Source organism: Ochotona curzoniae, unplaced genomic scaffold (genome assembly GCF_017591425.1).
Source record: "Ochotona curzoniae isolate NIBS_2020 unplaced genomic scaffold, NIBS_Ocur_1.0 patch19, whole genome shotgun sequence".
NCBI classification, from domain to species: Eukaryota; Metazoa; Chordata; class Mammalia; order Lagomorpha; family Ochotonidae; genus Ochotona; species Ochotona curzoniae.
The window spans coordinates 15,684-26,622 of NW_024466739.1; the positions used below are offsets into that span (position 1 = coordinate 15,684).

The 10,939-nt window shown below is 42.9% G+C and overlaps 1 long non-coding RNA gene across 2 annotated transcripts; it reads right to left on the reverse strand.

Moving 5' to 3' along the window:
* Window positions 1-1,499: 1,499 nt before the first annotated feature.
* LOC121166647 lies at window positions 1,500-7,872 on the reverse strand. Of its 2 annotated transcripts, none has more exons than XR_005885453.1 (5): window positions 7,814-7,872; window positions 5,754-5,884; window positions 4,560-4,708; window positions 3,642-3,801; window positions 1,500-1,666 (listed from the first exon to the last, which is right to left on the reverse strand). It is a non-coding gene; the product is annotated as an uncharacterized LOC121166647 (long non-coding RNA). The 2 variants fall into 2 exon arrangements; XR_005885454.1 differs by having other exon boundaries at window positions 1,501-1,666; window positions 3,642-3,760.
* Between the last annotated feature and the right edge of the window lie 3,067 nt (window positions 7,873-10,939).

A 10,939-nucleotide genomic window follows, 5' to 3' on the forward strand; every position in this document is an offset into this window, starting at 1 on the left:
AACACATAACCATGTGTTTCAGGTGATGCTGATATTAACAAATCTATACCTGTCAGTCTTATAAAAACATAGCTCATACATATGTATGCAATAAGACATGCTTATGAACATGAACCACTTTGTTACTGCTCTAACAATAAAATGAGTGGGCCCGGCGCAATGGCTCAGAGGTTAAATCTTTGTCTTGTAAGCACTGGCATCCCACATGGGTGCTGATTTGTGTTCCAGCCGTTCCACTTCCCATCCAGCTCCATGCTTTTGGCCTGGGAAATCAGCAGAGGAAGGCCCAAAACCTTTGCATCCAGTACCCATCTGGGAGACCCAGAAGAAGCTCCTGGCTCCTGGTTTCAGATCAGCTCAGTTTTGGCTGTTGCAGCCATTTGGGAAGTGAACCAGCGGATGGAAGATCTTTGTCTGTCTCTCTTTCTCGTCATAAACCTGATCTGTCTTTCCAATAAGAATAAATAAATCCTTATAAAATAAAAATATTAGTAACACTACAACATGCTGATAAAAATACTTTGGAAATTCTTAACTTGCTTAACACTCCTAAACTTAAGGCCATTTGAAATAGCCAGTCATTCTATAGAATCAATGTAAGCTTGTAATCGTACAATCTGGCGGCACTGATGGCTTTTGGGCAGCAGGTTAGGGGTCTAACAGGTTACAGGCAGTCGCACCCATGGCAGGAAATGTGGGGTGATCCAACCAACAGCCTTTGGTGTCACCAAGAACCCCAGGCTTTCAGGACTGGTTGGTCCCAGACAAGGCAGGATCCCCAATCTCAGGGAGCACAGAGTGGACTGTTTGTCCTAGCGCTGAAACACACAGTGCATGCTGTGCTGCCTGCCCTGAATCCAGTGCAAAGGAGAGGAGCATGTCCAGGTGCACTAGAATGAGTTGGCCTGCTCCTACAAACCAGCTGAGGTCCTCAGATGCCACCTCAAAGACAAAAAAGGCCAGAAACTCCAAGTCTAGGCCAGATCTCCAAGTCTAGTGGCTCACAAATCTGGCACGTATCATCCACCTTTTGTTGCAATTACCAACAATCAACATTTCTTTTAACAAGCAATTAGGGTGAGAGCAAGCCATGTGCTCAGATTTTATAGATGGAATTACTAATCTAGAGCTACCAAACTGTGTCAGTGATCTCATTTTGAAATGAGGTAACAAAAGCAGTGCCCAGTGCTGTCAACATTTAGGTCCAAATATGTGGTTCTCCAAGAGGGTTGCTGCAGCCCCACTACCAAGGGTACCTCACCCATGACCCCGACACTGGCACATGAGCAATGCTGACCTATTTACCATGCTTCAACAGTTTTTTGTTATATATTAGCAGTTAACATCTGTTTCACAGAGCTAAGAAATAACCAATTAAGAATTTGGGGTACTCTTTCTTTACATACTAACTGAAAAAATTTCATTAACATGGAACACATACACACACACAAGAGAAACGTGGAACACAGCAACTATCACATCTAGAATTCCAGAGAGTTAACCGAAAGTCAATGCGCTCATCTTTTCTGTCATATGTTGTTAATTAGAAACACATAATATACCTTTCTATTTGTGGAGGCTGTTTCTTGGACTGAACTGCTTGGAGGAATTCAGTAAAATACTCTGGCTTTACAATGGGGCATCCACAAATGAGTGCACAAATCGTCTAAAAGAAAGAAAATATATGTGGATATATATATATAGTCATTACGATAGCTTCTTCTAAAGAAAACATTCATGTTATAAACTACAAACATGCCTTTCTAATAATTGTTTTCTTTCCTTTGCTTAATTTGATAAACGAAGTCACAATCTGTAAAACAGAATTTCATATTTGCTCAGTTTTATACCACAAACCAGAACTACTCAATTATCAGAAGCCAATGACACAGTAGTCCTTTGGGATAGGCAGAATAACACAAAGACTTTAAAAATGCATTCCAACTTGAAAAACATTACAAGTACACGTTCAGGCTGAAGAAATCTAACCCATCCTGCAGAGCCAATACACATTAAGAGATAAATGGAAATTTCTGTGGAGCCTTACTGCTTTCAGAAGGAGTAAGAGTATAGAATAAAGCCTCTTCAACACAGTAAATCAAGGAGCAACTGGTTAGGCTCAGTGGAAGCTGATGCACACATAAAGAGAGAACGAAACTGTGAACTAACGTGAATCAAGCTATCAGCCTCAAGTAACACACATCCACAAACTCAGAAAGGACTAGAAAATACTACTGTGGGCAATTAAAATAAGAAAGAGCTGGCATATTCTAGGAAATAATCCAACTATACAGTTTATACATATGTTTTCAATAATGCAGGTGTTAGGAGCGACCAGATTGAGGGTATCTCTAAAGACTGGAATCTGACAGATCCCAACTTCCTATGTGAATGAGATCATCCAAATCCAACAGGAAGTAGTGAAATGCAATCAACACAGGACTGAATAAAACTCCCAACACATGCGATTCCAGGCAAAGCACGTAATTGCTCCAAGCTTCAATTTGCTCTTCAAAATATAAAAGCTGAACTAAACACTCCTCAGGTTTCTCTCTGGTTCTAACATTCAATAATCTAAACAAAACAAAACACAACTAAGGGAAAACCTATAAGCCTGAATATACTTTGGGAAAGAGGACCAACAAATAATATAATGACCAGGGTTTATTTTTATTTTATTTATTTTTCGCAAAAAGCAATCAGAAACACCAAAGAAGAAACGCTGCACACTCCATGGTGGCGTCTCTAATGGTGGTCATTAGCATGTCAGGTACTAGAAGTGTCCAGCTCTGAGGACTTGGCAAAATCTCCCAAGATAATCAAAGCATCTTTGACCTTATTTCAGGCCTTCTAAACCCATGTATCATTACCTACTCCATTTAAGTAACTTAATATCTTCAGGGAGATTATGCTGAGCTAACATTTAAATATCAGGTCCTCATGCATATGAATTTTGGTTTTACAAATGTTTTATGAATCTATTACCTGTGAGTTTATCAACATGAGTATTTTTTAAGTTAGTCTTGCTGCAGCAGCAAAAAAATCAATGTCCTAAATTTTCCAAGAGGAAACTATCTTTGTTCAGGGTAACTTCACCATGGTACAAATTTAACTTCAGGTTCAATCTGGGCAAAAAGCCTTTCTCTTTGACAGCTATTTCATACACATATATGTACACACATAAGAGCCATTTATATATAAATTAGAATATAACACTAATATTTAATTAATTATAACAAAAGGTTTTTGCATCTTCAAACACAGCCTAAAACAATCCCACATATCTTTTGCACAGTCAGCCTGTTTAACAAATCACATCTTAAACGCCATTCTTCAATTACCTTTGGATATATCAAATCTGATGAAAATGCAAAACCTGAAAATATACCAAAATACATCACTGCTTTAATGAATAGTCAGCATCTTTGGAAGGTACATATCCATACATTTCAGGGCATTAAAGATACAGCAAAGAAATCTTTGTGTGATTACAGCTTAACTGAGCATGAGACCATGAGACAATGTCAGAGACTGGAGGAAGACAATCTGACAGAAGAGACACATGGTGCTAACTCTGTGCTGTGGTGAGTTCACTCAAGGTCCCAGAACTTGTTGTAATATGGGAACACAGTTCAACTTACTTCCATGGTGACTTTCACTGACATCATGACAAGGTGAGTACATTCTTTTGTCCAGCTGTTCACAGTGAGTCCTCCAAGTTGCAATACAGCTTGATTTAGAGCAGTTTTCCCAGACACATCTAAGCAAGAAGAACAGGCAACCAAAGGTTCATACTCTACCCTGTGAATGACAATAAAGTTACGTTATCACAGTTACAAAGACTTTACAACTTTACAATACTTTACAACTTTAAGCTTACAACATATTATTCATTTAATTTTGACACATTATAAATTTGTAACTTAGGAAATTCTTACCTCCTAAATCTTGTGTTCCCAAAGAAGAAAAAGACATGGCCAACATCAACATTACATTTTAACTTATGAAGCATCAAACAAACGAGGCTCCTATCACAACTCACAGGGACTAACACAAACTTTTACCCACCTGTCACCCCCCACCTGTGATCCACAAAATATACCAACCACACAGAGTTCACTACTGTACTAAACGGGAAGTCAATTATACTTCATCTTATAATCCTTATCTTTGCTTTAAAATTCAATTGTTGTGAGATAAAATTGTCCACTTTAATCTAATTTAAAAAGTGTGGGGCCAGTGCCACTGGTTTGGTACACTAAGCTTCCACCAGGATTCCATATGGGCAACAGTTCATACCCCAGCTTCCCAAATGTGGATCCAGCTCCCTGCTTGTGGCCTGAGAAGGCAGTCAAGGAAAGCCCAAAGTTGTGGGACTCCTAAGCCATGTCGGAGACTCAGAAGAGGCTCCTGGTTCCTGGCTTCAGATTGGCCCACCTCTGGCTGTTGTGGCAACTTGGAAGTGAACTAGTAAAGGCAGTCTCTCCTTCTCTCTGTTCATCTGCCTTTCATGTAAAAGTAAATCTTTAACAACAAAAATTAAATAAACAAATCCATACCTGAATTTACTTTCAAACACTCCAAAGGTGACTCTATCCCCTGTCTTCAAAGTTTGGGGAAGGTGATTTTGCATTTTTGCCTCATTAACAAAGGTACCATATTTAGAATTATCTTTGATTGTCAATACAGGGATTTCATCAGTTTGACTCTGAAAATTAGAGAAGTAATTACAAGTCTTTTACAGCTCAAGTACATACAATCCAGGGGGAGATGATTCACAGGAGACATTTGATAACTTTTGAAAAGGGTAAAATAATAAACAGCTGGATATCCTGCCACCACAGGGAATGACAGCTACTGTTCTGGCTGCCTTCAAAGGACTAATTAGCAATTAACATAAATATCTCCATTCAAGAAAATCTCTGAATTTCAGAATTATAACTCTTGGAACACACATTTTTCTTTATTTCTGTAAATCAGTTGGGACTTTCCCAACCCTTCCATTTCACACACTTGAGAATTTTATGATTGGCAGCAGTTTGCTTCATGCATAACATGACAGCTTCAGTCCTACGTTTTCGTTTTGCTTTGTTTACATTATCAAAAGCACATGGTAAACACTGGGCGAGTAAAAACAAGGCATAAAGCCTAGAGGTTCTGATTTTTGGTAATAATTTTATTTTTTCTATTGCAACTTCTATAATAATGCTTTTCTACAACACAAATAGACACAAAACCTAAATGCCAGTAAACTAATCCATCACTTGTGCATTTGTCACATTTGTTCAAACTAACTGCTTACTTTCACTTTCTTGTTCCTACCACGATGATTTTGAACGTATTTATTCACATATTTTTATCACTCTCATCACCCGTGGTTCTGGTGAAAGCTAACAAATACCTTCCAAGCCATTCAAAAGAGCTGTGGATCAGAAGCAACAGTTGTCTTCCCCGGGAAAACTGTCATTCCCACTGTGGAGCCTCCCTTTACACACCCAGACTTTGTGTCCATCAGTCACATACTCTCTTTAAGAGCGAGCATCAGGAATGTATCACAGCTAAGCCCAATAACTCTCACCAGGGAACAGTCAATGTTGTTAAGTAAACAAATACAAATACAACCTACTTTCTCCAAGTTTCTAAGTCACTGAAACAAAAGCATAAAATGCTCAAACAGCTCTCTCTCTCACATCAAGGCAATATACTGATTTCAACTCTCACGGCAAGCTAGCAAAATACAATCAGGAACATACCAAGTTGGTCACAGCAAAATTAGCAGTTAACACTGCATGATTTCGACTGATTGACTGATCATCTTCAATTAGAATAGCACAGTTTTTCCTTCCAACGATGTACTCAGTGCCAGTCAAAAGTCTGTATGGTTCTAAGAGGAATAAAATGAGACACAAACACACATACATAAATGTGTACATTATATAGGATAAAATTCATGATATGCCAAGAAAATATTTTAGTTTGCTATTTCAATGTTAATCAGTTTTACATAAATTAAACCCCCATTTTCTATTAAACCCTTATTGAGGAATATCAAAAGATCACCTACATTAATGCAAGGGCATACCATTTCTCTCAAGGAATAACAACAGTGAAAGGAATTGCTTTCCCAAAGTATACATTTACTGAAATCCCAAGTAAAGTCCCAATATGAACTTGACTGGAGCTTCCATCCATTAGTTCACTCCCCAAATGGCCACAACAACGGAGCTGTGCCGATCTGAGACCAGGAGACAGGAGCTTCTTCCAGGTCTCTCATATTGAGTGCAGGGTCCCAAGGCTTTGGGTCGTTCTGGACTGCTTTTTCAGGCCACAAGCAGGGCGCTGGATGGGCAGTGGAGCTGCTGGGATAAGGACCAGTGCCCATATGGGATGCCAGTGCTAACAGTAGAGGATTAGCTAGTTGAGCCATCACACCAGCCCCTATTCTTTGTAAATTTTTACTTTACTTATTTGGGGGACAGGGATACACGTTCTGACTCACTGCCCAAATATCCAGGGTATCTGAGCCCAGGACTCAAACTTGGTCTGTCCACAGGTGGCAGTAATTCAACTCTGAGCTGTGGCCAAGGGTGCACTTTAGCCAACAGCTGGAGACAGGCTGAACAGGACTCCCAGGCTAGCCCTGCTACACAGTGCCAAATGCCTGCCCTGAGCAGTGCTATCCATGTAACAGATGGCTAAGTCTCAGCCTGTCACCTACTCAGACCAGGTCCTGAGGGCAAATGCCTTCTCACTGCACACTCAGACCAGGCCAACAGTGAGCTGCAACTAACCAATCCCGCTGTTTCTGGAAGTCACCTCCTACCGTCTGCTGGACTGTTGGGTGTTACCAGAAATGCCCGGTGGGTTCTTTCCTCAGCTTAGTATAGAAATAAAAAGCCGGGAATCTGTTGCAAACAGAAAAGTTTATTTGCGAAGGGACCAGGGAGCAGGGAAGGAAGGAAGGGGAAGCACCTCCGGAAGAGAAGCCGGGAGGTGGGGTGCTCTCGAAAGAGGAGGGAGAGAGAGACACCAAAGGTTTGAGGAAGGGTTTTAGGATTTTAAGCCTTCCTTGACCCCTCCTTGTTGGGCGAGGAACCTACAGGTGAGATGTTCCCCATTGGTGATCTCTTAATTAGTTAAGAAATGGGTGGGCAATGCTGGTGCCACCCACCTGAAGGTGTGGCCAAGACCTCAGAGGACCTGGATGGTCTCATTGGGTACTGCTCTCTCAACCTCCACTGGCTCGGGCCACACCTTGATTCATGAAGCCTTTCCTCAGGTATGCTGTGCCAAACTCAATTTGTCTCAGATCTGTCTGCTTTCCACACATCCACAGGAACCCTGAGAGCCACGAGACAAACTGAAATCTCTATGGTCTGGCCTTGCACTGGTCCAAGTTCATAGGAATGCCTGTATTGGTGTTTACAAAAGTCCTTCAGGGGCCAGATCATATTAATTTTCAGTTTGCAGTGCTGGCATCGCATGTGGGCACTGGTTCAACCCCAAGCTGCTCCACTTCCCATCCAGCTCCCTGCTTCTGGCTGGGAAAGCAGTGGAGTATGACCCAAGTTTCCTGCACCCGTGTATCCACATTGTAGGGCAAATGAGACAAGCTTCTAGCTGCCAGCTATGCACTGGTCCAGCTCTGGCCATGGAGGCCATCCCGAGAATTGAGGACTTCTCTGTCTTTCCTGCTCTCATTCAAGTGAAATTAAGAAATCTTTTTTTTTTAATCCTCCTTACATAGCCAGTCAACACTGCCTCACAATTGAACACCCTGAGCACACAGGCAATCATGGCTTTCCCGGCTTACCCTTTCTTTTATCAGCCAATAAGGACCACAAACAGCAGGCAGGCAACTAGCAACTTCCACTAGAGAAGTGCAGACACACAGGAAAGGGGCAGGGTGAAGTAGCCTGGCTTTTGCTGCAGCTCCCCTGGGACACCAGCATCCCAGGTTTGTGCAGGGGGTCCAGCCCAGCACCGCCAAGGCGCACTCTGACAGACAGCAACTGAGGCCCTTGCATCCCGGGGTTCCTGGCTTGGGCCTGACCAGCCCCAGTGTTGGACACATCTAGGCCAGTGAACTCGGAGATGCAAAATTCTGGTGTCTCTTTCAAAAAGAAAACGTCTGGGCTGTCCCCTCTTGCTGACAGCAAGGAAACGCGTCTGAAACAACAGAAAGCTTCTCCGTGCACCGGTTTCTCCTCAGCCACCTCAGCCAGGGCTCAGCGAAGGGCCAGCCGCCCCACCGCCCATGCCCACTGCACAGCGCCGGGGTCCCACGGCCACTGCACAGCGCGGGACAGGGCCGGGCGTCCACCCGCCCAACCCCGGGGCCGAGGACAGCCGGCCTTCCCCGCCACGGCGCAGCCGGGACCACCACGCGCGTGCCCGACCCACGGTTTCCTTCCCGTTCCGCCGTGCCCCGGAAGGTAAGGGGACCGGACCGGAAGCGACCCTCCACCACTTCCTTCCCCGCGTTGGCGCTCCTCCGAACCCGGGCCCTCTGTCCCTCTCTGTCCTTACCTCGGGCTGAGCCCGCGGCCGGGAGGAGCTTCCACATGGGCCCTGCTGCCGGCCGACGCGACCGGCGCCAGCCCGCCTGCCAGCCGCCCGAGCTGCGGGGCGAGCGCGCTCCCGGGCCGCGCGAGCCTCTGTGCTGCCGGCGGGATGCAGCGGGCGTGCGGCCAGGGCGCGGGGCCGCCACCTGCTGGGGAGCCGGGAACAGCGCTGTCTACAAGTTCACCAGGTACTTGTTGGCAAGAATTGCAGAGTCCCCTAAGAAAAAGCTCTGAGAAAAACTTTACAGTGTTATTTGCTATACGTTTAATAAAATTAATGCAAAATCAGTCAAGGAGAAGAAAAGATGTGTTTTAGCCAAGTATGTTTGGAGACCATTGGAATGTGATTCCAGTTGACTGCTGTCCAGTTTTGGTTTATGTCAACTCTTAAGAGTTAAGTCCAGCATGAAATTGTGTTCTACTAGACAAAATAATTGTGGTAAATAACTGACAAATTTGAAAAAAGGAAAAGAAACTGGATGCCTGTATTCTCGTAGTGCCACTTTGGTAGAGTCTAACTTCCGTGGGTTGCCTGTCAGAAGCCTGTTCAGAAGGCATTTTTTGGTATTGCCTTTTGTGCATTTTATTATGAAAATGCTGCAGTCATATTTAGTGAAAAAAGATCTGAATTACTGCTTATAATAGAAATAAAAGCAAGCGTTGGTTGCTTAAACTGGTTTCTCATGTCCAACTAGAAAAAGAGAACTTCAGTTAAGGTAAGATAAGTAAATGCACACACATGCACCATATATACTTTTTTGAGGGGGAGGGGTAGCTAAAAGGAAATCAGTTATATGTAATACTTTAATAAATTCCTAAAATATTTGACAACTGACATTTTCATTTTGGAAATTCAACCAAATCTAAAAGCATTGTAAAGTTACTATGGTTAAAAACTAATAAGAAATTTGAATTATCTCTCTTTTTCTTTATAACATGTAGAGCTGCTATTTTACTACTTGGGGAATGGGAAGTGACAATTGGACCCTGGAGGGTTTCTACACGCTTTCATCACTTCTCTTTTAGAGAATATTAAAGCATCCAGTGTTAACTGGAGTAAAACAATTACTAAGTACCATCAGCAAGGAAAGTCTTGAGTTTGTTAGCATTGTGACCTCCTGGAAGGAGAGATGTTGAGGGTGTTGAGAACAGTGCTTTTCCATGTGTCTGGTCTCTGACCCAAGTTATACGCACAAACAGAAGCTATGAGCTTTCAGGGCACACACTGCTTTAAATGTATAATGCAACTTGCTGCCAGAACCAGATGTGTTGAAGAAAGAAAACAAAACCACCTCCTTTCTATAGCCACCTTTCCATAACTATTAAAGTCAAGTTTACTGTTCTGTTTTAACAAGTTTGTATTTTATTTTGCATAGCCGCACATCTGCTTATTTTAAAAAAATACTTACCCTTTGGTAGTAATGGTTCAGTACAAGTGAATATTACAGCTTAATGTCTCTGTGTTCTAATTCTAAGTGTTCTTTTATTCCAGGTCTTATAGAGCAGGTAAGACATCTGTAAGGTCATTTTTTGAAATATATTGTAAAATAATAAAAAAGGCAACATAATTAAAAAAAAAAAAAAAGAATTGCAGAGAGAGCAGGAGAGACAGACAAATGTTTCATCTGCCCTGTGGTTCCCGAATGGCTCAAAGATCAGGGCTGGACCAGGCCCAAGTCAGGAACTTCATCAGGGTCTGCCTTGAGGGTGGTAGGGGCCCAAGCACTGGGGCCATCTTCCAGCTTCTTGGAAAGATTTTTTTGTTCTTAATTCGTCTCACCTGAGGACGCTTTTCATTGATGCATTAAGATACTCCATGCATTTGGATTTCCTGAGTTGCAGTGATTCATTTGTGTGGATCCCTAAGGAGAGTGTTAGCAGTGAGGATGATGGTTTCATCCCAAAGTAACTCCTTGAGATTTTTCTTTTTCAAATTCAAGTCAACTTATCCTAACTTCTCTGTTGCATATTATGGTTTTATCTAATCATACGTAAAGTATGAATAGTCTGCCACTATGTCAACTTTTTCCTGTTCCAAGTTGGTTTAAGGTCTCCTAATGTATCATCATCTAACTGCAAGTCTCATCTTTTCTTCAAGCCAGAACACCTCCGACTACTTGAGAACACACGTGTGATGGTGTAATTTCTGCTTTTCTGAAAGAACTCGGAGGAGACCCGATATCGAGGAGCTTGGGGAACACCTCCGTCAGGACACAGTCCCTGCAGGTAAGCACAAGAACCAGGGCAGGGAGCAGCCCAGCCCAGGCCCGATTACAGTACCCACCAGTAGACCTGTGGCTCAGATATGGGGGCAGGCCAGGCTGGACCCGTTCTTGGCAGCCACGGGCAGAGCTGAGAACCAGGGCAGGGTGCAG